This window comes from Nyctereutes procyonoides, unplaced genomic scaffold (genome assembly GCF_905146905.1).
Source record: "Nyctereutes procyonoides isolate TBG_1078 unplaced genomic scaffold, NYPRO_anot_genome, whole genome shotgun sequence".
In the NCBI taxonomy this organism is placed as follows: domain Eukaryota; kingdom Metazoa; phylum Chordata; class Mammalia; order Carnivora; family Canidae; genus Nyctereutes; species Nyctereutes procyonoides.
Window position 1 is genome coordinate 12,643,809 of NW_026575036.1, and position 27,537 is coordinate 12,671,345.

Genomic DNA, 27,537 nt, shown 5'->3' on the forward strand with positions numbered 1-27,537 from the left:
AATGGGCCTGTAGCCTGCAGATATATACATAACAAAGATAAATAATAATGCCAGATGGCTTATGAAAAATACTCTGACAAGAAATAGAGCCATAAGTTCTAATACTCTTAAGTTCTAAGGAGATAAGAGGAACTATAGAGAAATTAGGACCTTCATACATTGCTAGTAGGAATGTAAAATTGTACAGCCATTTTGGAAAACAATCTGGCAGTTTCTCTAAAGGTTAAGCATAGAATTAGCATATGAGACAGCAATTTTATTCCTAGGTAGATATAGCCATGAAAATATTATCTTGACACAATAACTTTGCATGAATGTTCATAGAAACGTTATTCCTAATACCCTCAAAATGGAAACAACCCAAATGTTCACCATTGTATGGACAAATGAACTTTGAAAACCTGATGCGAAGTGAAGGCAGCCAGAAAAGACTACCTCCTATTACATGATCGCATTCATATGAAATGTCCAGAACAGGCAAATCTAAAGACATAAAGTGGATTAGTGCTTGTCTAGGCCAAAGGGGCAGGGAATAGGAGGGATGAAGTGTGACTGACAAAAGGCATGAGGTATCTTTTTGAGGTGACAAAAATGTTCTGAGGTTGATTGTGGTGATGGTTGAACAATTCTGTAAATATACTAAAACCCACTAAATTTATACTTAATAAAAAAGAAAGAGCACAGATTACTGTGTGAAGGAGAGAAAGACTTCACGGAATTGGTGAAATTTGGATTCAGTGATGAACAAATGATGTGAAAAGCAGAGGCAGTGTGCTGTAGGGAAATCAACAAATGCTTTCATTGGGCAGAACTGGCTTGGAATCCTGCTCTGCCACTTGGTCAAATTACCCTCTCTAGGGATAGCCCCGGTGGCTCAGCGGCTTAGCGCTGCCTTTGGCCTGGGGCATGATCCAGGAGACCTGGGATCGAGTCCCACGTCAGGCTCCCTGCATGGAGCCTGCTTCTCCCTCTGCTTGTGTCTCTGCCTCTCTCTGTTTCTCTCATGAATAAATAAATAAAATCTTGTAAAAAAATTACCCTCTCTAGCTCTTTAGCATTGTTTCCCCCTTTATCCTTACCAAAAAAGTGAATATATTAATGTAATATATTAACGTAATTACTTTGGAGGATGTGATGACAAATCAGATAATAGATTTAAAATATTTAGCCAGGCACATAAGATAATTATGGCAGGCACATAGCAAGTATTTAATAAATATCAGCTTCTATTATTATGTTCGTTTAATTAATCTTAAATATTGGATTAGGTGGGACAGAGGAAACATAGATCTATCAATGAAAACTCTCAGAGACTCATCTGAGGTTCCAGTTGAAAGGGATATGAGACACAAAATGATATAAGGGTAATTGTACTCAGTTTAAGAAACGTTTATTAAATACCTTTCTTTTAATCACTAAAAACTGTGATATTGCTGCATATACAAAGACTAATAAGTAGATTGAGATATATACAAATGAAAAGCAGTCTCTGATGTGGTGGTGTAGTAGATGGGTAAATAAATTTGTTTAAGGAAGCATCATATTTGCTATAAGAGAAACGTGTTCACTGTGCACATGACGATGGAGGACAGAAAAAGTGGATATAGAAGAGTGACATTTGTTCTCAACTACTACTCACTAACCACTTAAGCCTGCACTAACTGGAGAATTGTTAGGATTCCTTGCTGACATTTTCCACCTCGAGTACACAGCAGAGATTATTAAAGGCTTGAGTTGATTTTGTTCAGTGGAAAGATGAGAAAAATAACATCCAAAATGTTAAAGAATGCCTGTTAATTTGATGACTGTGAATATTCCAGAGACTTATGCCCAAAGTTCCCAGATTACTTGTGTATATTTCTTACTAGACTATAAACTCCTTGCAGGCAAACATCTTGAATGTATCTGATCCATTCTCCAATTGCCAGCAGGCCAAGTATACATTTAATAAAAAATTGTTAAATGAGTGTTCCTCAAATCCCTCCCTTGTCAAAAATGGAAGACTCTTTAATGAGTGACCAGCCAGTTGACTGTTTAACAGTTACACTTTGAAATGGACACCCCCCCAAAAAAAAACAACCCCTATATAATCATGCTTCCTTTCAAATAAAACCCTGACAGTTATGTCATTCTCTTTTCTTTTTCTTCAGGAGGAATTATTTGATTGAAGGCTTGGAAAAAAGTGGGTGGCTTGGCAGCTGAAAATAAACTCCCTCTGAAACAAAGATGGCATGCATAAATTGCTGTGATCTGGAGCTGAGGCCAAGAACAAAAAATAATTCTTGAGCAGTCTTTCCCTTAATGTCATAGGGTCTGGAGAGGCTCTGGGCTTCGGTGCATTCCGTTGCACGCAAAGATGAACTGGAACCGTTATCCAGTCAACTGTTTCTTGAGCACTTACTACCTGTCAGGCATTTAGCTAAGATGGTTGTTTTTTTTTTTTTTTTTTTTTTTTTAAATTGAACTCTGCCTGGAGGTGGTGAAAACATCAGGCGGGGCTTTTCTCAGCAACAATCCTGCAGAATCCCAGATGGGAGTATCATTTTGGGGGAGGGTTTCATCTGCATGCATTAGGCGTGGCCACTGGGCCTGTCACTCATGAGGAAGGAGAAGCTGTAGCTAACAGGAGGTGCTTCCTGCGTCCCCCTCCTTTGCAGAAGGCAACCCCCGGTGGGCTGCTCAAGCCAGTGGAGGGAGGCGTGGCTTTAAGGGGGCGTGGCTCTAAAGAGGCGGGCCCCCGGCTTGGATGTGGACCACGTGACGCGCGTCTGGGCGTTGAGTGACAGGCGCAGCTTTGGGCGGGCCTTGGAGGAAATCAACTTCCGGGGGCAGAGGTGTTCGAAGCCGGGTGGTGCGTGGGGTGTCCCAAGTGGTGTGGCTGGGGTCGCCGCGGTTCCCCACCCCCGTCCCCCCCCCCGCGCCCCCCGCCACGGGCTTGGGGTCGTGCCCCGGGTGTGCGCGTGCGGGGCAGTGTGCCGGGGCTCACCTGGCAGCGTGGGGGAGCGGCGCGGCGGCGGCGGCGGCGGCGGCGGCCAGAGCGGGGAGCAGGTAAATGGACGCTCGCCTTCCGGGCCTGGGGCTGGGGGCCGGGGGCCGGGGGCCGGGGGCCGGGGCGGCGCGCCCCGAGGCGGCCTGGGCGCGGGCGGGGAGCGCGGCCGGGTTCCGCCGGGCGCAGGCCCGGGCCTCGCCCCGGGAGGCGGAGGTCGCGGGGCGCGGGAGTCGGAGGCGTGCCCCGCCTCGGGCTGGCCCCGGAGCGCGCTGACCCGGTGCCGGCGGGTTCCGGCCCGTGCACGTTCCAGAATCGAGGATTTCCGAACGCCCGCGGACCAGGACACGTGATCGTTTGTGTCCCCGAAGCTCCCACCGAGCGGAGACTGCGATCCTCGGCGAGTCTTCTCCGCCCCGTCGCCCGGGTTAGGTTTCGCCCGCCGCTCTGCTGTGTACCCCGGCGTAAAGCCCTACGACGTCCGCCGGCCACATTCCCGTGTGCTTACTCTGGGCCACAGGTTGCAGCACCAGCGGCCTGCGGGGGGGTAAGCGGCGGCCAGTAACTTTCCGAGTGGCGAGGCGAGGTCTTGATCCCTCTGAGCGCGCCCCCTTTCCCGCACAATAAAGATGTCTCTTCCGTCTGTCCGCCCGTGGTGTGTACTGTGGTGGAAAGCTCTGGACACGAGACCTGTTTGTGGCTTCCCTTTAAGGAGTGGTAGCACTATGAAGAGCAGTTCTGGATGTCTTCTTGGTAGGATGCTGCTGCTGCTGCTGCTGCTCCTCCTCCTGCTGCTGCTGCTGCTGCTGCTGCTCCTCTTCCTCTCACTTGCTTCCATGAGGGGCGTTGGGGCAGAGCCTGGCTTCCTGGAGGGTAAAGTCCTGGCCACAGCTGTAGGTGACTCAGCGCCCCCCTAAGAATTCCGACACCTTTCCTTCCCTTCTCGTCTGAATTGTACACATACTGATGCCACCTTCCTCTCCAAATATGTGTCTCCAGGCGGTCGTTGGGTGATGGCTTTTGGGAGTAGCGTTTGCATGTTGCCTGGTGGAGTGATGGGGTTCGGCTAACATTTCACCCTACAGGTTAAGGTAAAATGCCCGGAATATCTAGTTGGGTGGGAGAACAGGGAGTGGCAATAGATTCACTTTGTTCTCTGACATCAGAGAGCTCTACACTTCTTCTCATCATCCTGTTTGCCATGTGCTGTAATTTCTGTTGCAATGAAGGAATTGGCATACATACTGTACCTGTTAGGTACATGGAGCATATGGAGCATGGGGGATGCCAGGGAGAGTGCACCTGTGTGGGGTGCTGGCTGGCCGGTAAAGTGTGTGGTCCGCAATCGCCCTGGTCACAGAGTTGACTGGCTAGGAAAGTTGTTCTGTGGGTTTGGAAATCTTATTACGAATTGGTATCCTAGCAACAGTATAAGCCAAATGGAATAAACATAAAACAGTGATGGAAGTTACAATTTACCTCTTATTACATGGAAAAATGTATCTTCTTATTGCAGTAATCAGCTCAAAACTTCTGAGAGCTTTTTGCAATCATCTTAATACCAGTCAGAAAGAAACTGCAGAGTCATCAGAGAGGGACAGCACTTAATTATTTTCGGTGACAGTAAAATAGCAACAATAATAATAATAATACTAATTAGCTGATCTGAAGGGTTAAATGGATAAACAGGAATTTGCCCAGTTAGGGGCATTTTATCTTATACACTTGTCTGTAGATGTATGATTTATAAAGTAGAGGATTGTTATAAATGAAGTTACTTGAAGGTTTATTAGATTTCTTCTTTTTTTTATATTTTTTTATTAGATTTCTTCTAATAGAAGTTGGGGTGGCAGTGCTTTGGACTGGATGAGAGCATTTCCATTAGTAAATTGGAAGGGGAATGTCAGGTAACTTGTTTCCAAATTCTGGCTCACAATCACAGTGCTCCTTTATGAACCTGCTCTTTGTGACTTTTGATCTTTTTTGGAAGCTCATCAAATTTTGTTTCAGACAATGAGAACATAATAAAAAAAGGCAACTCTCTTTAGATTTTTTTTTATATCAATGTCTGTTTCTTATTGACAAATCTTAATCATAGTCAATTTTTTTGATATACAATATGCCTAAGGATTTTTTGGTTTCCTCACTGCCTCCCCTACCTCCAAACCTAGGTGAGCTGAGTTTGGCTCATTTAATTTGATGTGTATTTTTCAAAAATGCATGTCCTATGTCCTTTAAAATTTAGGCTTATTGAACTACATAATTTACAATTAAAATTATCATTTGGTCAGAAGTTGTATGTGGATTTTCGACTGTGAGGTGGGTAGGTGCCCCTAACTGTTGAGTTGTTCAAGGGCCGGTTGTATTTCATTTTCTTGTCTGATTGCACTGGCTAGGACCTCCAGTATGATGTTGAATAGGAGCAGGTGTCCTTGTCTTGTATCTCATCTTAGTGGGTAAGTCATGTAGTCTTTTACCATTAAATATTAGCTGTAGGTTTTTAATAAATGGTTTTCATCAGATTGGGGAAGTTTTCTTACTTTTAGTTTGCTGAAGTTCTTTTTTTGTTTTTTTAGATCATGAATGAATTTTTTTTTGTTGTTGGTGTGGAAATCATAGTTGTATAGTAGAAAATTGGGAAATAATCCTATGAAATCACTGGGCTAATATTTTGCTGGCTTTTCTATCAGTCTTTTTATTTTGCAAACATTTTTTTTTTTAAGATTTTATTTATTTATTCATGATAGTCACACAGAGAGAGAGACAGAGAGGCAGAGACACAGGCAGAGGGAGAAGCAGGCTCCATGCAGGGAGCCTGACGTGGGATTCTATCCCAGGTCTCCAGGATCGCGCCCCGGGCCAAAGGCAGGCGCCAAACCACTGCGCCACCCAGGGATCCCCATTTTGCAAACATTTTTAAAAAAACTGTAAATATTGTTTTATGTTTTTTCCTTTTCACTCAGCATTAAGTTTTTGAGAACTTGATTTGTAAGTTCTTAATTTATAGTTAAGATAGTTTTCTCAATTGAAATTAGCATTTAATATCTTTGTACATAACTCTGGTAAGATTCTTTTAATCAATTTTTAAAAATGTAGTTATTATTTAAAGTGCATGAAATTTTTTCAGATTCTTAATATATACTGCCTCGTTTAATTTGATGTTTTAAAATTTTTTTCTCTGCGTTATTGTAATAAAATTTGGAGCAAAACTTTTGGGCATCACAGTAAGGTAGAATTCTAGAATTTCAGAAACTCAGAGTACCTTAGATTTTATCTAGTTTAAACCATTACTTTTATAGGTTTAGGGTATAAAATAAGTAAATGATTTTTCCACCAGCGTTGTTGTTTTGCTGCCATTGTCCTAGATAGAATTCCTGATGGATTTTGTGTAATGTGAAATACTATTCATGTTCTTCTTTTGATAAGAATTATAGAAGTCTTTGAGCCTAGCATCATGCAGATACTCTCTATATGTTGTTTTATTGAATTCCAACCTGTACCTTTTGAGGTAGATAGTATTTCCCCATTTCTTAGCCAGGGAAATTGAGTCTCAGACTAGTGAGGAAACTTATCGAAATATTGTAAAATATCTCTTGCTTATTTGGTCTATGTGTTTTTCCCCCAGTCATATTAGTTAAGTTAAGGATACTTGTGTAGTACTTTTTGTTGCAAGAATCTTTTGTAGAAGACTTTACCTTCGTCGGTGTATTGAGTTTATTTTCTGTAGTTCCAAAGTTAGGTGTTACTGATCTTGCTTTTCTTGTTATCAATTGGAAAAGAAAGGAGTGCCATAAGGCTACTCTCAGTGTTACAGTCTATCATAAAACGTAATTTCCATATGATTGCAGAGAAGTCCTATGACCACTTAGCATCTAGTCAGATTGCAAAATGTTTTATTGTGTGATTCGTACAAAATACTTAGGAGTAGAAAATCTCATGAACAAGTGAGACAGCACATATGTGAAAATTTCGGATGATTTCTTTTTTCTCCCACGTAGAAGGGCCATGGATATCATAATAGTTACTTTCATCTGATCAAAATAATTCGGCAAATTGCTCAGGTAGTGAATTAGGAATCATAAGGCTGATTCTTTAATCAGTATATACTTTTTCCCCACTTTATCAGCATTTACTTTTTCTCCACCAATCCATCTGTTGGTGATGTGTCTGTGTCGTTTGTGTATATATATTTTGGGAAGTACACTTTGGGAAGTTTTTGGTCATTATTTCTTCAAATACTCTTTTTAGCCCTTTCTCTCACTCTTCTTCTGGGACTGCCATAGTGCATATTTTGGCATGCTTGATGGTTTCCCACAGGTCTCTGAGGATCTGTTGTTCATTTTTCTTCATTATTTTTTCTTTCTGTTCCTTAGATTGATTACTCTCAATTGAGGATGCCCAAACATTGGCCTGTAGGTTGGTTTGTCTCTCACCTATTGAGTATATTTCCTGGTGTATAATGCACAATGTTAGACAAATGGAAAAAAAAAAAAAACAGAGACATTTGGAAGGACAAAGAGTGATCAAGGAAGAAGTCAAGACAAAAGCTTTACCAATAGTAACAGTAAGTTGGGAGTTACAAAGTGGGGTTTTTGGTAGACTGAGAGGATAAAGAGGGTTTGGGATACTAGAAGTTTGAATAGGAATGAATGACAGGTTCAATGGGAATGATAGCCTACTCTAAATAGAAGGGTACAGAGTTGTGGTGCCATGAATATTTGTGTACCAGTATTTGTTTGTGTACTTGTATTCAATTTTCTTGGGCATATATGCAGGGGTAGAATTGCAGGGTAATATGGTAGTTCTGTTTACCATTTTGAGAAATTGCTAAGCTACTTTCCTAAATGGCTGTATATATTATACTCCTACCAGCAATGTACAGGATTCGTTTTTCTACTTCTTAGTACTTGGTTTCTTTTCTTTTCTTTTTTTCTTTTCTTTCTTTTCTTTCTTTTTGGTTGTAGCCATCCTAGTGGATGTGAACTGCTACCTCATTGTGGTTATGATTTGTATTTTCCTAATGATGATACTAATCGATGATTTAAGTATTTTTTGGTTATTTTCATATCTTTTTTTGAAGAAGTGTTTATTCAATTCTTTTGCTAATTTTAAAATTGAGTTGTCTTTTTTTTTTTTTTTTTAGATTTTTATTTATTTATTCATGAGAGACAGAGACATAGAGAGACATAGAGAGAGAGAGGCAGAGACACAGGCAGAGGGAAAAGCAGGCTCCATGCAGGGAGCCTGACATGGGACTCAATCCCGGGACTCCAGGATCCTGCCCTGGGCTGAAGGCAGCGCTAAACCACTGAGCCACGGGGGCTGCCTTTGAGTTGTCTTTTTGTTGAGTTTTAAGAGTTCCTTATATGTTCTGGATATTAGACCCTTATTAGGTATATGACTTGCAAATGTTTTCTCTCATTCTGTAGGTGTTTTCCCTTTCTTTTCTTTATTTGTTTAAGAGAGAGAGAAACAGATACTGAGAGAGTGAGAGAGGGCACAAATGGGGAGGAGAGGGAGAAGCAGACTCCCCCTGAGTGGGGAACCCGATGTAGGGCTCAATCCCAGGACCTCGAGATCATGACCCAATCCCAAGGCAGATGTTTAACCGACTGAGCCATCCAGGAGCCTTTATTTTCCCTTTCTTGATAATGCCCTTTGATACACAAAAGTTGTAAATTTTGAGTGCACTACACAGGTGCCCCTTACTTAAAGACTTCAAAGAAATGGATGCTCCAAACTTCAGGTTTTTGATAGTATACTATTCTGTGTATTGTTTATGAAGTTAACTAGTTATTCCCAATATATATTTTTGTGTACATTATTGTACTTTGAATCTAAGTCATGTCTCTTGTAAATAGCACCTGATTAGATAATTTTTAATCCATTCTCCCAATTTTTGCCTTTTGATTAGAGTGTTTAATCCATGTGTATATAATGTAGTTACTAGTAAGATAGGATTTATGCTTGCCATTTTACTATTTATTTTCTGTATGTCAAGTGGGCTCTCCTTTTGGTTCCTTAATTCCTCTACTACTTTCTTTTGTGTTAAATAGATATTTTCTACTATGCCATTTTAATTCTTTTGTTTCTTTTACTATATATCTTTTGAGTTTTTTCCCTAGTGGTTGCTTTGGTGATTGCAAACAATATCTTAATTTATAACAGACTGATGTTCATTTGCATTAATACCAACCTAATCTCAAATTTATACAAAATTTGCTATTACCTAGTTCTATTTCTTCCTTTTTGTGCTACTTTTGTACAAATTACATTTTTCTACTCTGTATGCTTGCCAACACAGATTTGTAGTATTTGCTTTGTGCAGTTGTCTTTATATCAGAAATGAGTTAAAAGAATTATGAACAAATACGCTTTTATACCTATTTTTATATTTGCCAATGTAGTTACCTTTACTTGTGTTTTTATTTCTTTATGTAGGTTCAAGTACTGTCTTATTATCCTTTCATTTCATTCTTTAGGACTCCCTTTAGTATGTCTCATAGATAAGAACTGCCTGTGATGACTTCTCTGTTTTTGTTTATTTGATTAAGTCTTAATTTCTTCATTTTTTGAGTATTAGTTTTGCTGCATTTAGAATTCTTGGTTGACAGTCTTTTTCTTCTGAAACTTTGAATGTGTCATCCCCACTGCCTTCAGGCTTTCATGGTTAAAAATCTTATCTTGGATTCCTTGTATGAGATGAGTTGCTTTTCTCTTGCTGCTTTCAAGATTATCTCTTTGTCTTTGGTATTTGAAAGTTTGCTTATGACACATTGAAGTATGGATCTCTTTATCCTAGTTGGAATTGTTGAGTAGAGTAATGTATTTGGATGTGTAGAGTAATGTATTTCATCAAATTTGTGGAGTACTGTAGCATTATTTCTTCCAAATTTTCTTTCTGTCCCTGCCACCCTCTTTCTCTCCTTTCTTTCTGGTACTCTCTTTATGCATATGCATATATTTGTATGCCTGGTGGTTTTCACAGGTCTTTGATGTTCTGTTCATTTTCTTCATTCTTTTTTCTTCCTGTTCCTCAGACTGGATAATCTCAAATGCTCTATCTTCAGGCTCACTATTCTTTCTTCCGCCAGTTCAAATATGCTGTTAAGATGTTTTGGTAAAATTTCTTTGGTTTCATTAGTGCACTTTTCAACTTCAGATGTTTTTGTTTTGTTTTTATGATTCTTGTATTTTTATTAATAGTCTCCATTTTCTGAGACACAGTCATAATTTACTTTTGTTATTTAGGCATGGTTTCCTTTAGTATTTTGGGACTATATCTATGAACATATATAAAATAGTTGATTTTAATGTCTGTCTATTAAGAACAATATCTGAGTTTCCTCAGGAGTAATTTCTGTTGATCGCCCTTTTTTTCCCCTCTGTATGTGAACTTTACTTTTTTTGTTTCTTTGCATGTCTCATAATTTTTGTCAAAGACTAGACATTAAAAATGTAAATGTTATATGTAGTGTATGTACTTACATGTGATATAACCAATAAGTGTATTATGTGTAATATGGATATTTGGATATCACATTCTTTCTCCTCCTGAGGGTTTGTTATTGTTGCTGTTTGTTTTTGTTATTATTGCAGTTTGCTTGTTTAATGACTTAGTGAACTCTGTGTAAATTCTGTATTCTTTGTCTTGTCCTCTGTGGTCACTGAGCATTATTATCTGTTATATTATGCTATTTAATTTTTTATAATTTGGTCCATTTAAATAGAGGAAATCTTTAGTTAGGGCTTGCGAATTATGATTAAAAGGTTCAGTGAATTGTCAAAACTATACTGAAAGGGGAAAGTAAAGAGGCATTTGTTGAACAATTACTATTTGCAATGCCATAACATATTACTTGAAGAAATTGAATTTTCCGATTAGTGAGATTTCCTTAATAAAGAAAAACAGAAACCAAATATTTTTGCTTTGGTGAGCATCTCTAAAATTATACTTGTGGATTTTAATGCCTTAGTAATTGAAGATAAGTGAACTCTCCCCCCCATCCTTCCCCTCACCCCTTGAGCATTTAATAGACTAGCTTAGCAACCTGTAGTATCTGAGAGTAATAATTGAGAATTGAGAATATTATTTCCAGTGCTATGGAAGATATTCGGATGATTATTACCTGCAAATAGTTGATAAGAACATGGGGTTAAAATGTAGTGTATTATATTTTTGGGTTCTTAGAGTGTGAACATATGTGAGTTTTTGTATTTTACTTAATTGCATCACCTTTCAACTTGAGGGAGACATAAATGGTTTGTCATTGTTGTAAATGATTACTAGAGATACTTTTTTATATTTACGTTAGTCTTTCCTGATGTTCATTTTTCTTTGCAGTGAAGCATACTGACATTTCTTTGAGAAATAATGCTGTATTTCATCATTCAGAATTCCCAAACAAGTAATTTCAAATTGTTCGAAACTCAAGAATTTAAGGATGTAAAGGACCTGCTTTATATTACTCAGTTTTTCACAAAGGAATGTCAGGTTAGGTATTTCCAAGATGTGTGTCTCTCTTTTCTTTTATTCCTCTTGTTATATTTGAATCATGTGTAATTTTGGGCCAGGTATTTATTTACTTATCACCAGACAGATTTGCCATGTTTGAGTGGTGTATGTTGTTGCCAAAGGCTCACTATAAAGTTGTTGAAGTGATAAAGTGGATTGCTAGGAGGCTAATTCTTCTGTGGTGTCTAGTTATGTAAAATATAAAAACACCAACCAAAGACATTTACACAGAATTAAAGAAACACTTAAAAGCAATTAAATGAACTTAGTAAATAAAACTTATTACTGTCAGTGCCATCACCCAATAGGTAGCAATTTTTGGACTTGTTATTTACTCAGAGGAATAGCATCAGTTGACATTTCTGTAGGATTCTGACAATATAATATATAAAAAATGTTGGTAGTGCCTCGATTGCTGTTTGGGAAAGCCTGGATTTTTAGCTAAAATGGTAAAGAGGAACAGTCCTTCAAATACTGCTTATAAAGGGTCAGGTTTTGTCAGGGATATACTCCATTTGAGTGTGCTTCAGACACGAGGATTATTTTTTTCATTAGCATACATATTTTATTATGTTTTTCTAGAGGAATTAGAGTCTATGCATTATAAGTCTTTCATAGATAATTATTTTTTGCAATTAGTTAAGTATTGAATGTGAAAAAATCAGAAATGATTCCTACTAAAGTTAGAATTAATTGAAAATGATCTTGGTGATGATAATGGTACTTTCGGTTGAAGAAATTAAAATTAGTGGTTAGGACAAGTTAAATATCTTGGAAAAAAGTGAGCAAACAAGTCCTTTATGTGTGTCCTTTGGTAAACAAATCTATTTCTGTTAAAGGACACAATTAGCAGATTAAGACCTTTGATAAATACATAAACAAGGATTTATGAAGCTGCAACATTAAATGTGGAATCTCTGCTTAGTGAGCTCATATCAATAAATTCAAAACTGAGTTTATAAAAGTTAAAATAAAGAACAACTGAGGTATGTTGAGAAGCAAAATTCAGTTCAATAGAAATCTTTATTGATTCCTGACTATATTTTAGGTACCTGTACTAGCCACTGGAGGATACAGAAATAAATGTTACTTGGTCTTCAAGAACCTCACAGTCAAGTAGGTGAGAATAAATATAAACTAATATGTTGTAGTGAAGATATAAATTGAGAAGGAATGGGTTTCTGAAATTTGATAGGGGCATGTGGGGAGACCCTGATGAAGCTGGAGATATTGAACCCCTGAATTTTGATGTTTTCTTTGCCAGTTGGAGTGTTTCCCCCCATCAGTGTTAGTGGCCTCTCCACCTCCATTGGGAGCTTTTTTTCTCATTTCCTAGAGAGAATGACTTCTCCACCCTTTCATATCTAGGGTGATTAATTCTGCATTGCCTAAGGAAACTGTAATGGCCTCCCCTGAGGCAGTTGCCATACAAGAAAATACTGATTTCTTTAGGACCAGCCCTACCACCCCTCTTTACTTCTGGGCTTATAACTAGACTCAAATCCCAGCAGACTCTTAAAGGTGAGGTACAAATTGTGACTCATGAGGAAATGTGCTGTACTCCAAGAGAACTACTTAAGTTTTCTAATTTATACAGACAAATCTAGGGAATATGTGTGGAAATGGATACTAAGGGTACAGGATAATGGTGGAAGGAACATAAAATCGGATCAATTTGAATTTATTGATATCAGCTCACTAAGCAGAGATTCCACATTCAGTGTTGCAGCTTAGGTAGTTAGAAAAGGCTGTAACCAATTGGTTACTTGCTTGTCTGGAATATGTATCAAAGATTGCTCAGACTGAGAAATTGGAAATGCTAGACCTGCCTTGATTTCATGTAGAGGAAGGGCTTTTACAGGCTTAGGGAAATTGGAATGTCAGAGTGGATTTGTCACTTAAGACCCAGACTAGAAGGGTATATAAGACATACCTCTAACCAATACTATGAGAAATATATTGAGAGGATCCCTGGGATCCTTGAAGAGCTCTGTGATTGCCTTTCTGTGTAGTCTAGACCTTAGAGTAGGGATGCAGTTACTGAACTGGGAAACTGAAGTGCATTGGGAGTAAATGAATTCCAGGGTGGTAGGGGCCATGTGGTGGTACTCTACTTCCAGAGGTAAGATGAGCATGATTTGGACAGCAGAATCAAAGCAGCAGTTAGAAAAGTCTGACTCACCAAGACTAGTGATGTAGTCTACTTGATTGTGGTATTACTAGGAGTGAAATAGATAGAAAGGCTTCTCAATTCTTACTTGATTTGGATACATAGAAAAGTTCTAGGTCAAGTGAACAGAAGTGTAGCCTGAATCAAAAAACAGAAAGTCGTGATCCTTCAATCAGTTGTTAGACTTAAAATTTTTTAGATCCAGAACCCTTTGAATGAAGGGAAGACAGGGTCCCTTTAAGGAAAGATCCTGGTACATTGCCAAAAGTTTATATTGTTGTTCATTCTTCAAGCCCTTCCCAAAGGATTCTATGGCCTTCTACCAGGGAAATTATACACTGGGGAAAAGGAGATAATCAGACCTTTTGGAACTACTGAACTCTGGCTCTGAACTGACAGTAATTCCAGGAGACCCAGATTGTCCTTGTGGTCTACTAGTGGAGTAGGGGCACATGGGGGTCTGGTGATCAATGAAGTTTTATCTTAAGTCTGTCTCACAGTGGTCCCCAAGCCTATCCATTGGTTATTTTTCCAATTTCAAGGCATAATTAGATTCGATATAGTCATCGGCTGACAGAATCCCCACATTGATTCTGGACCGTCAGGAGTGAAGGCTAAAAGAGGCCAAAGGGAAGATACCGGAACTGCCCCTACATGGGAAGATAATAAACCAGAAGCAATATCTTATTCCTGGAGAGATTGCAGAGATTAGTGGCACCATCAGAGAATTGAAACATGCAGGGCTGTTGATTCCCAGCACATCCCCATCCATCTTGCGTGTTTGACCTGTGCAGGAGACAGATGGATCTTGGAGAATAACAGTGGATTGTTCAAAGCTTCTAACCACATGGTAACTTCAGTTGCAGCTGCTCTACCAGGTCGGGTTTTACTGTTAGAGCAAATTATCCCCAGGTCCTTGGTATGCAGCTATTGATCTGGAAAATGCCCTTTTCTCTGTTTTTGTCAGCAAAGTGCTAGCATCTGCTTTTACTAAGACTGCACCTATGGCTTCATGGGAGGTTCCCTAAGGTTAATTAACAGGAAGACTCAGACATGGATTATAGACTGTTCTTCATGATAATGCAGGTGCCACCTGAAAGTGGGCAGCTGTAGCACTGTGGCCTCTCTCTGGGATATCCCTAAAGGATGTGGTGATGGCAGATCTTCCCAGTGGGGAGAACTTTGGGCAGTGCACCTGGTGGTTCACTTTGCTTGGAAGGAGAAGTGGTCAGATGGATGAATTGTAGGGAATCAGTCATGGGTTCCAAACCAATGGTTTGGCTGGATGGGCAGAGACTTGGGAGGAATGTGATTAAAAAACTGGTGACAAGGAAATTTGGGGAAGAGATATGTAGATAGACCTTTCTGAACAAAATATATGAAGATATTTGTGTTCCATATGAATGCTTAACAAAGAATGACCTCAGCAGAAGAGGATTTTAATAATCAAGTAAGTAGGATGACCCATTTTGTGGATACTAGTCATCCTCTCTCCCCAGCCATCCCTGTTATTGTCCAATGAGCTCATGAATAAAAATGTCCATGCTGGCAGGTATGGAGGTTACATATGAGCCCAACAACATAAATTTTTCACTCATTAGGACCTGTCTAATTACAGCCAATGCTGAGTGCCCAGTCTGTCTGTCATCAGCAGAGAGTAATACTGAATTCCTTATATGACACCATTCCCTGGAGTGATTAGCTAGCTAACTGGAGACAGGTTGATTATATTGGAGTGTTAGCATCATGAAAGTGGCAATGATTTGTTGTTACTGGAATAGACACTTAGCTCTAGATATGGATTTGCCTTCCCTACATGCAGTGCCTCTGCCAAAACTACCATCTGTGGGCTTACAGAATGCCTTATCCACCATTATGGTATTCCTTACAGCATTGCTTCTGATCAAGGAACTTATTTCAGAGCAAAAGAAGTACAGCTCATGGAATTCATTGGTCTTATGTTTCCTCCATTCCTAAAGAAGCTGGCTTGACTGAATGTTGGAGTAGTGTTTTTTTATTTTATTTTATTTTATTTTATTTTATTTATTTATTTATGAGAGAGAGAGAGGCAGAGACACAGGTAGAGGGAGAAGCAGGCTCCATGCAGGGAGCCTGATGTGGGACTCAATCCCAGGACTCCAGGATCATGCCTTGAGCTGAAGGCAGGCGCTAAACCACTGGTGGCTACCCAGGGATCCTCATGGAGTAGCCTTTTTAATACTTAAGTTACAGTGCCAGCTAGGTGTGTCAGTATCTTGCAGCCCTGGGTTGAGGTTCTTAAGAAGGTTGTATATGCTCAGAGTTAGTATCCAGTATATGGTGGTGTTTTTCCGATAGCCAGGATTCATAATAGGGAATCAAGGGCTAGGAATGGAAGTGGCTCCATTCACTATGACCCCTAGTGACCTGTGAGCAAAGTTTTTATTGCCTCTTTCCATGACTTTGTGCTCTGCTGGCCTAGACGTTTTATTTCCAAAAAGAGGAGTACTTTTACCGGCGACACAATAATTCCATTGAACTGGAAGTTAAGACTGCTGCACTGCTGCTTTGGACTCCTCCTGCCACTGAATGAACAGGCAAAGTATCCTCTACTGGCTAGGGTGACTGATCCTATCGAGGGAGAAACTGGACTGCTACTTGAGAGTGGAGGTTAAGAAAGAGTATGTCTGAAATATAGGAGATCTCTTAGGGTAACTTGATGTTACCATGCCCTGTGATTAAGGTCAATGGAAAATTAAAATAACCCAGTTCAGGGAGGGCTACTGATGGTCCAGACCCTCAGGAATGAAGGTTTGAGCCATTCCATCAGGGAGTCATGACCAGCTGAAGTCTTTGCTGAAGACCAAAAAAATACAGAATGGATAGTGGTAGAAGGTAGTTATAAATACCAGCTACAACCATGTGACCAGTTACAGAAGCAAAGTCTATAATATAGTAGTATTTTATTTTAATTGTTATGAATATGTATGTGTATGTATATATATATGTACATATGTATGGTGACATATATAAAATATCTTTTTTCTCTCATTTCCTTACGTGTAGCATAAGATGCATTGAGTATATACATAGTATTTTAAGTAAGGTTACTTTTCCATCATAGTGTGTAAAATTTGAGATATCAAGAAGAAGAGTAAGCCTAATTCAAGGATTTACCTCCTCTTTTGGGGAAGACGTTAGTATGTTTCCATTTGTACACAGGATAGGTTGTATCATTTTAGGCATAAATATGACCTTGTTATGGTCTTTATTTGAAAATTAAGTGTGGTAATTTAAGATATGTACCAGTGCCAAGTTGATTAGAGATGGACTTGTGATGGTTAATTTTATGTTTTATTGAGTGCCTAGATATTTGATCAAAGTTTATTCTGAGTGTATCTGTGAGGGAAGGGAGTTTCTGAATGAGGGTAACATTTTAATTGGTAGACTAAGTAAAGTAGATTGCTCTCTCTAATGTGAATGGTGTCATCCAATCATTCAGTTGAAGATCTGACTAGAACAAAAAGCTGACTAAGAGGGAACTTCTGCCTAATTGCTGAACTAGGACATTGGTCTTCTGCTCTTGGACTGGAACGTATATCATTAACTCTCCTGGTTCTCAGGCTTTTGGACACTGACTAGAACTACACCATTGATTCTCTTGGATCTCCAGCTTGCCAACTACAGATCTTGGGACTTCTCACCCTTTATAATGTTATGAGCCAATTCTTTTAATCTTATTTCTGTCTGTTTTTCTCTCTCTCTAAATATGTAACATATATATATGTGTGTAGTATATATATCTAATGTATATGTAATATTATATTATGTACTTATCTGCAGGACTCTAATACACTCACTATAGAAACAAACAAAAAAAAATAGTATTTTGCTTCCAGTAAGTTACCTTTGGTATAGTGGAATGTCAAATACGGAGCTAATAAAAAAATTTAAATACTGTATGGTCATCTTCCCACTATATATATATATATATATATATATATATATATATATATATATATATCAAGAAGAACGATTTTGTAGTTTATTTTATAAATTATCTTTAATCCTACAGTATCCCAAAGCCAACTTGATAAAGAAATGATTACATATACTATGTAGACGGGGGATGAAAACAAATACTCAAGATGATGAGTCCTGTAAAGGAGTGTTTATGGTAAAACTCTTAGAAAAAAAGGCTAAGACCTCAGAATTAGACGCATTTAAGCAGTGTATCTATATTAGCAGTATGTTGATATTTAATAGCAGTTTATAATGATTACTGACAAATACCTGCTTTTGGCTTAAATATATTGGGTAACATTTTGATACTGTTATAACTGTTGTAAATTCCATGTATGAATGAAATCATATGGTATTTGTTTTTCTTTGCCTTATTTCACGTAGTATTATACATTTTAACTCCATCCATGTCATTGCAAATGGCAAGACTTTGTTCTTTTTTAAGGCTGAATATTTTTCACTACACACACACTTTTGCATCTTTACCCATTCATCAATCGATGGATGCTTGATCCATATCTTGGGTATTATAAATAATGATGCTATAATCATAGGGATGCATGTGTATCCCTCTAAATTAGGGTTTTTGTATTTTTTGGGGGGTAGATAGTACAGTTGCTGGATTGTAGGGAAGATCTATTTGTAACTTTGAGGAACCTTCATACTGTTGTCCAGAGGGGTTGTTCTAGTTTGCATTACTACCAGTAGTGCAAGAAAGTTTCTTTTTCTCCACATCCTTGCCAGCATCTTTTATTTCTTGTGTTGATTTTAGCCATTCTGACAGGTGTAAGGGGACATCTCATTGTAGTTTTGATTTGTATTTCCCTTAAGGTAAATGATGATGAACATCTTTTCATGTGTCTGTTGGCCATCTAGATGTCTTTGGAGAAATATCTGTTAAAATCTTCTGCCCATTTTTAAATTGTATTACTTGTTTTATGGGTGTTGAGTTGTATGAGTTCTTTATGTATTTTGGATACTAACCCTTTATTGGATGTCATTTGTAAATATCTTCTATTCCATAGGTTGCCTTTTAGTTTAGTTGATTGTTTCCTTCACTGTGCAGAAACTTTTTATTTTGATGTAGTTCCAATAGTTTATCTTTGCTTTTGTTTCCCTTGCCTCAAGAGACATATGTCAAAGAGATTACTTCCTTTTTTTCACCTAGGATTTTTATGCTTTCAGGTCTCCCAGTTAAGTGTTTAATGCATTTTGAATTTATTTTTGTTTATGGTATAAGAAAGTGGCCCAGTTTTATTCTCTCACATGTGGCTGTCTACTTTTCCTAACACCATGTTTTAAAGAGACTGCCCTTCCCATTGGATATTCCTTCCTATATAGAAGTTTTTTTTTTTTTTTTTTTTAAGGTTTTATTTATTTATTTGAGTGTGAGAGAGGAGGACGGAGAGAGAGAGAGCGAGAGCAAGCACATGAGTTGGGGGAGGGGGAGGGGCAGAGGGAGAAGCAGACTCCTCACTGAGCAAGAATTCTTTCTTGGCCATCATCAGCTCCAAACCCCAACATTTCCATATCAGTATAGACATATTAACAATATTTATTCTTCCAATCTATGAGGATGGAATGTATTTCCACTTTTTGGTGTCATCTTCAATTCTTTCATTGGTGTTTTATAGTGTTCAGAGTATGGGTCTTTCAACTCTTTGGTTAGGTTTATTCCTAGGTATTTTACTATTTTTGGTGAGGTTGTAAATAGGATTGTTGTCTTAATTTCTTTTTTCTGGGCCTTTATTTTTGGTGTGTAGAAATGCCACAGATATCTGTACATTGATTTTGTGTCCTGAGACTTTAATGAATTTGTTTATCAGTTCTAGCAGTTTTTTGGTGAAGTCTTTCAGGTTTTCTATATATAGTATCATGTCATCAGCACAAAGCGAAAGTTAATTTCTTCCTTAATGATTTTGATGCCTTTTATTTCTTTTTGTTGTCTGATTGCTATGGGTAGGACCTCCAGTACTATATCAAATAGAAATGGTGAGAGTAGACCTCCTTGTCTTGTTCCTGACCTTAGGGGAAAAGCTCTCAGTTTTTCCCCATTAAGGATGATTTTAGCTGTGGGTTTTTCATATATGGCCTTTATTATTTTGAGGTACATTCCCTCTAAACCTACTTTGCTGAGTCTTTTTATCATGAATGGATGTTTTACTTTGTCAACTGCTTTTTCTGCAGCTCTTGAAATGATCATGTGGCTCTTATTCTCTTATTGATATGATGTATTATGTTGATTGATTTGCAAATATTGAGCCACTTTTGCAACCCAGGACTAAATCCCACTTGATCATGGGGAATGATTTTTTTAACGTATTGTTGGATTCAGTTTACGAATGTTTTATTGAGGATATTTGCGTCTATATTCATCACAGATATTGACCCATAGTTCTTTTTTTATCTTATCTTTATCTGGCTTTGTGTCAGGATAATGCTGGCTTCGTAGAATGAATTTGGAAATTTTCCTTCCACTTCCATTATTTGAAACAGTTGCATAATAGGTATTAAGTCTTCTTTAAGTTGAGAGTTTTTTGATTTCTTACTTAGTTTTTTTTTTTTTTTTTTTTTTAGATTTTATTTATTTATTCACGAGAGAGAGAGAGAGAGATTGAGAAGGAGAGGCAAAGACATGGGCTGAGGGAGAAGTAGGCTCCCTGCAGGAACCTGATGCGGGTCTCCACCCAGGACCCTGGGATCACAGCCCAAGCCAAAGGCTGTCGCTCAACTGCTGAACCACTCAGACGTCCCTACTTCTCCAGTTTCTTTGCTAATGATCACTCTGTTCAAATTTTCTATTCTTCCAGCTTCAGTTTTGGTAGCTTGTATCTTTTTTGGAATTTATCCATTTCTCCTAAGTTGTTTAATTTGTTGGCATACAGTTTTTCATATAATTTTCTTATAATTATATTTCTTTTGGATTGCTTGTTATTTCTCCTTTCTCATTTATGATTTTATTTTTTTGAGTTCTTTCTCTTTTTTTATTGATAAGTCTGCATAGAAGTTTATCAATTTTACTGATTCGCTCCCCCCAAAACCTGCTCCTCATTCTGTTCTATTTATTTTTTTGTTTCTATATCATTTATTTATGCTCTAATCTTTATTATTTCCTTTCTTCTGCTGGTGTTAGTCTATGCTTATTGTTCTTTTTCTAGCTCCTTTAGGTGAAAAATTAGGTTGTTTATTTGAGATTTTTCTTGCTTCTTGAGGTAGGCCTGTATTGCTATAAACTTCCCTCTTATAACTGCTTTTGCTGCATCCCAAAGGTTTTGGACTATTGTGTTTTCACTTTCATATGTTTGCATGTGCTTTTTTATTTCTTTTTTTTTTTATTTCCTGGTTGACCATTCATTACGTAGTAGCATGTTTTTTAATCTGTGTGTTTTTGTGCTCTTTCCAGATTTTTTCTTGTGGTTGGCTTGTAGTTTCACATGTTGTGGTCAGAAAAGATGCATGGTATGACTTTGATCTTTTTGAAATTGTTGAGGCTTGTTTTGTGGCCCAATATGTGATCTCTTCTGGAAAATGTTACATGTGTACTTGAAAAGAATATGTGTTTTGCTGTTTTTGGATAGGATATCCTGAATATATCTATTAAATCCTTCTGGCCAGTATGTTATTCAAAGCTATTTTTTCCTTGTTGATTTTCTGTTTAGATGGTCTGTCCATTGATGTAAGTGGGATGTTAAAGTCCCCTACTATTATAGTATTATTATCCATCAGTTCCTTTATGTTTGTTATTAACGGTTCCATGTTTTGGGTGCTCCCATATTGGGTGCATAAATATTTACAGTTGTTATATTTTCTTGTTGGATTGTCCTTTTATTGTATGGTGTCCTTCTTTGTTTCTTGTTATAATCGCTGTTTTAATGTCTGTTTTGTCTAAGTATTGCTGCTCCACCTTTTTTTTTTTTGGCATGCATTTGCATGATACATGTTTCTCCATCCCCTCACTTTCAATCTGCAGTGCTCTTTAAGTTTAAAATGAGTCTCTTGTAGGCAGCATCTAGATGGGTCTTGGGGTTTGTTTTTTGTTTTTTGTTTTTGTTTTTTTCAAGTATATGTGCTGCCGAAGCGAGCACTTGTGTGTGTGTGTGTGTGTGTTTTAATGCATTCTGTCACCCTGTATCTTTTGATTGGAACATTCAGTCCATTTACATTCAAACTAATTATTGATAGATATGTATTTATAGCCATTTTATAGCTTGTTTTGTGGTTGTTTCCGAGGATTTTCTCTGATCCTTTCTTGTCTTTCTCTTTTATAGGTTGCTGGTTTTTCCTAGTGATATATTTGGATTTCTTTCTGTTTATTCTTTGCATATTTAGTAGTGATTTTTGGTTTGTTGTTACCATTAGGTTTACATATAACATTTTCTGCATATAGCAGTCTATTTTAGGTTGGTGGTTAAGTTTGAACCAATTCTTTACTCTTATCCTCCCTATATTATAGTTAATATGTTGTCATATTTTATATCCTTTAATTTTGTGAGTTCTTTAATTTTTTTTTTTTTTTACAGAAATAATCCTTTTTACTGATTCTCTATTTCCTACCTTCACATTTTTAAGCCTTTAAGGTTTCTTACACGGCTTTCTTAGTGGTCATGGACTCCTTTCATTTATGTTTGTCTGAGAAACTCTTTGTCTCTCTATTTTGAATGATAGCCTTGCTGGATAGTTTTCTTGGTGCAAGATTTTCCCTTTCAGCACTTTGAATATATCATCCCTCTCCTTTCTGGCTTGGAAAATTTCTGCTGAAAAATCTACTGATAACCTTGTGGGATTTCCCTTGTATGTAACTCTTCTTTTTCCTTGTTGCTTTTAATATTTTCTCTAATACTATATTTTGGCATTTTAATTATAGTATGTGTTGATGTGGATTTGCATTTTTGGTTTTGTTTGGGGTTTTTTATGCCTCTTGGAATTGAGATATCTGTTTCCTTTTCCAGATTGGGGAAGTTTTCAGGTATTATTCCTTCAAATTAATTTTCTGCCCCCCTTTTTTTCTCCTCCTTCTTCTGGGACTCCTTTAGTATGAATGCTATTACTTATGATGGAGTCACTGAGTTCCCTAAATTTATTCTCATTTTGCATAATTCTTATTTCTCTCTTTTGTTCAGCTTGATTACTTTCCATTACTCTTCCAAGTCATTAGTTCGTTCCTCTGCTTTTTCCATCTGTCCCTTCCATCAAGTGCTTTTCTCATTTTGTTTATTGAGCCCTGTATCTCTGCTATGTTATTCCTTATCTCTGTGTTAATCGTCTCACTGATGTCCTCTAGTCTTTTCTTAAGTCTAGATAGTATCCTTAGGATCATTGCTTTAAATTCTTCATCAGATATGTTGTACATTTATGTCACTTAGATCTTGGTGGTAGCCTTGTCCTACCATTTTCATTTGGGATAAATTTCTCTGTCTTATCATTTTGTCTAAGTCTCTATGCCTGTTTTTCTGTGTTAGGAATGTCAGCCATGTCTCTTGTTAAGGGTAATGGCTTTATGAAGAAGAGGTCCTATAGTACCCTGCATTGTAGTTTTTCCTGTTCCCCATTTCCTGTTCCCTGGAGGTGTGGTGCTTCTGGGAGTGTCTCCAACATATGCTGCATGTGCTCTGCTGTTGTGTCCTGCCCACTTTATCCTTCAGGCTAGTTGTCTATAGAGGCTCTCTTTGCCTGTTTTGGGCAGTGTTTGTCCCTGGGCTGAATATGGCATGTTTTAGGTATGCTCTGGTCTGCTTGTGAAATGAGACCTGTCACTACCTACAGTGTGTAGCAGAGGTATGGGATGATCATCTGAGGGAGTGGTCCTGCTGCACTGGGACTGAAACAAGGATGACTGGTATGGGTGGTTCCATGCTGGAGTGAGGGGGTTGGGGGAGTTTGGTGTAAGCATATTAGGTAGTGAGTGTAGGCTCTGAGCTGGTTCCTGCAGGTGGCTGTGAGTTTATATTGATGGGTGGGGGAGGGAAATGATGCCTGCCAGTTCCTTTGTTTCCATAGGGGTCTCTTTGTGAAGGCTGCCTCTTTGGGACATGCTCAAAGATGAGCAACTAACCTCCCCACTGTGTACCCCATGTGCTCTTTAGATTACTGTTTCCATGCTATATATCAGTGGGCTCTTTGCCTGTCTTTTCTCCAAGAGCAGCCCCATGTCCTCTGGACTCTCCCTGAGCCAAGCACATTGACCTTTAAAACTCTAGGCTGTAAAGAAGCTCTGTTGGTTGCAAGAACTCAAGAAATTCAGCCCCTCTCTTTCCAAGCTAATAGCTATGGGGATACATTTTCCCAGTGCCCTCCCCTGTGTCTCTCTCCTACCCTTCTCTGCAACTGGGGGTCTCTTCTCTCTGTAGCAGACAGGGTCTGTTTCTCTCCCAACCTACTTCTCTGTACTTTCTGCTTTGTTCGATATAGTTTCTTCTCTGCCTTTATTTGTGGAGTTTGTTAGGCCAGTCTTCAGGTTGATTTCTGGGATTTTTAGGATGATTTGATAGTTATTTAGTTGTGTTCATTGGGTGAGTTGAGCCTAGTGTCCTACTCTACCCCCATCTTGGCATCTTCTCTTTGAGCTTTTATTTTTACCACAACCTCATTTTAGATTATTGAGAATAGTCATTATGCCTTTGTCCTCCTTGTTGAAAGTTATATTTCAACTAAATATTTCTGGTGACAGATTTAGTGAATATAGTAAAATGGAATCCCATGCCAATTAAGATACTGCTTAAATTAAAAAGAGGTGAAACCCATGAGCAGTGGTACTCAGTACTGTTTGTTTTCCTTTTTTTTTTTAAAGGAAGTTGAAGGAGTAATTATGCAAGACTATAGGATTTCCCCTTTTCGTAAAACATTTTAGGGAAAAAGAATGATTGTTTGGATACTTTCAGCATTTAAAGCCGGTTAATTACCACACATTCTTTCCATTGTGATTGTGTAGCAATGCTGAGGTCTGGAATCATGCAAATAATTTCAGAACTTTTTTTTTCTCTCAAGTCAGCTCTCAGTCGAGTTCTTTCTCTGTTGGTTCTCAGGCTTAGAAGACATACAGTGATTTTCTAAGCAGAGAAACCTTTCATTCTTCTTGCAATTCAGTTACTTTAACATGGTTTTAGTAATTTAAAAAATACAGATTTTGCTTCAAAAATATCCCAGAACTGTTATTCTACTCAAGAAAGATATGACATCTTTTTGGGAGATTATGTGTAATGTATTATAGAATCTGTCAACTCTCTAGGAGGAAGGCAACCAAAATAATGGAATAAGACACCATTTATTGGTTTTATATATGGAGAAGCTTAAGCATGTATTTGTGTGTTAGGAACTGTAGTATTCTTTCAAGTAGTTATCTGTTCTGAGCTGTTCTTAACATAATGGGCAATTGGTCAGAGCAATACTATTCTAATTATTTTTCGTCCGTGAAACCCAGACTGAAAGTTATTGATGACTTCAAGTATGTGTTTATGTTGAGAGAGAAAGTCATTGTGGGGGCTGTAAATAGAATGTTACTTTCATTTTAAGAGATTCTTTGTTTTAGCTTTTCACAATGTCTTGAAATTACTGTTGTAACCAGGACACAGGGATGCAAAGAGCACCTGGCTCTAAGTTCCCAAACAACAGTTTTCAGCCATTCGCCCTGACAAAGTTCAAGGGCAGAGAAATGAGTGGTGGTGAAACAAGAAAGGAATTTATTTTGGTGAGGTTAACACTGAAAAGAAAGCAAACTGATGTCTCAAAGACTGTCTCCAAAATGCTGAAAATATTTAAAGGGTATATAAGGAAAATATAGGACACAAGTCAGTAGGTACATGCAAATGGGCAGTATAAATGTTAGGTTGATCATTGTCTTGGGATCAATCACATGGGATCTTGCTGGTGTCAGGGTAGTCCCTATTTTTTGAGAATAGTTTTTAGTTCCCATCAGGGATGCTTTGCCTACAGGGTCTTTTACCTGAGTTAAGAGTTAAGCTGGAACAAGGACTTAATTAGAAAGTCCAGACTGAGGTCAAGATGGAGGTGGTTGAACCCCTCTTTCACTTTCATAGACACAGGGAATCAGTTATAATTATGGTGGAGGAATCGATGCTTAGGAGAATTGCACTTTTGTTCATATCACTACCATTGCTTTCCTGTTACTTGATGGCATATGTATCTTTCATCGTAAGAAAATTATGGTAAGAAGATTAAGTTCTTAATGCATTAATACCAAAATGAGCTAGCTAGATGATAGTATGGTGGTACTGATAGTAGAGATGCTACCACAGAATAGGTCACATAATTGAATATATGTTAATATCAATGCACATGTATATACCTGCGTATATACTTCATATTAAATTGCCTGTGAATATTGAAATCCTCCAATTTGTTGTATCCTTTAAATATTCTGATGTAATAGCAGTTTGCACATAAACCAAATTTGTGCATATTTGAGTTGTATGTAGCTCTTGGGAAAGTTTTAGGAAATTTTCTGAAATAGCAATTTTGAACTGACTACTCATCTGTTCATAGTTCAGGTACGGTTCAGATTTTTTTCCTATGTATTTGAGAAGCTGAAGTCAGTAAGTCAATCAAAAATGATATGTTTATTAATGAACTCTTGTTCTGTGCAAAAAAAAAAAAAAAAAAAAAAAAAAGGCAAACTTACTAGAATGGCCTGGAAGAGGCAGAAGGGATCCCTGGGTGGCTCGGCGGTTTGGCGCCTGCCTTTGGCCCAAGGCGTAGTCCTGGAGACCTGGGATCAAGTCCCGCTGTGTGGAGCCTGCTTTTCCCTGTGTCTCTGCCTCTCTCTCTCTCTGTGTCTCTCATGAATAAATGAATAAAATCTTAAAAAAACAAAAAGAAGAATGGCCTGGAAGAGGCAGAAGATGAGACTGGACACACGAATTTGAGCCAGCTTATTAAGGAACTATAGGATCTTTACTGGTAGAGTACCAACAGCATAATGGTATGATTATAGTATATAATCATTGTGTTATGCAACAATCTAAAAAAATATGGTTTTCTTTTTTGTGACAAAGGGTAGTAAGACAAACTTTAAAAGTTAGACAAACATTTCCTGAGCAGAAAGATGATTATAATTTGGTATGCCTCATAATTTCCCTAGTCTTAGGCAGCATCACTTACTGTATAGAGCTTTAAAAAGCCTGATGTAGTGATGTCCCCTATTTCACTTTTCATCTATCTTTTTGTTTTCCTATTACATCTATCTCATTCCTGTTCAGTTTTTGGTTTTCCAGTTTGATGACTCCATGGTCTGTTCTCATTTCCTTTGTCCTGTGTTTGATCTTTTGGACACCTGATTTTAACTTAGCTACATTAAACACTGAGGCAGTTTAAATACTGAACATCTTTTTCCTCTATTTCTCAATCCTTCCTCACTTTGGTTTTTGTAGCAGTTGCAGTTCTGCCTAAGAGATAATCTTTCCTTTCTCGTCACATTCAAGAAATACTCTTTAGCTGGAGTACCTACTTCATGTGCTCTTTCTACTTAGCACTAGAAGGGGGACTTTTTTTTTTAAAATTTTTATTTATTTATGATAGAGAGAGAGAGAGAGAGAGAGAGAGAGAGGCAGAGACACAGGCAGAGGGAGAAGCAGGCTCCATGCACCGGGAGCCCGACGTGGGATTCGATCCCGGGTCTCCAGGATCAGGACCTGGGCCTAAGGCAGGCGCTAAACCGCTGCGCCACCCAGGGATCCCTGGTGGGGGGGGACTTAGCATTGGTGAAAGTGTTGAGGCCATGATGAATTCTCAGAGTTCCTTTTTCACTATTTTGTATATTTTGATTAAAAAAATCATTTTATTGTGGGAAAGCATTTATACAACTGAAATCATCCATAATATATCCAATACTATTGAAAATATTAAATAGAT

General features: G+C 38.1%; 1 protein-coding gene across 3 annotated transcripts in view; it reads left to right on the forward strand.

The window, feature by feature from the left end:
• Positions 1-2,816: 2,816 nt before the first annotated feature.
• The window catches only part of CCDC91 (coiled-coil domain containing 91), a 364,665-nt gene continuing 339,944 nt past the window's right edge, over positions 2,817-27,537 (forward strand). The window contains exons 1-3 of one of the 3 annotated variants that reach the window (XM_055318678.1): positions 2,817-3,048; positions 3,300-3,533; positions 4,811-4,893. The gene's annotated coding sequence lies outside the window, so the exon portion shown is untranslated. The remainder of the gene's footprint in view (positions 3,049-3,299; positions 3,534-4,810; positions 4,894-27,537) is intronic. The other 2 variants (XM_055318677.1, XM_055318676.1) reach the window with 2 other exon arrangements.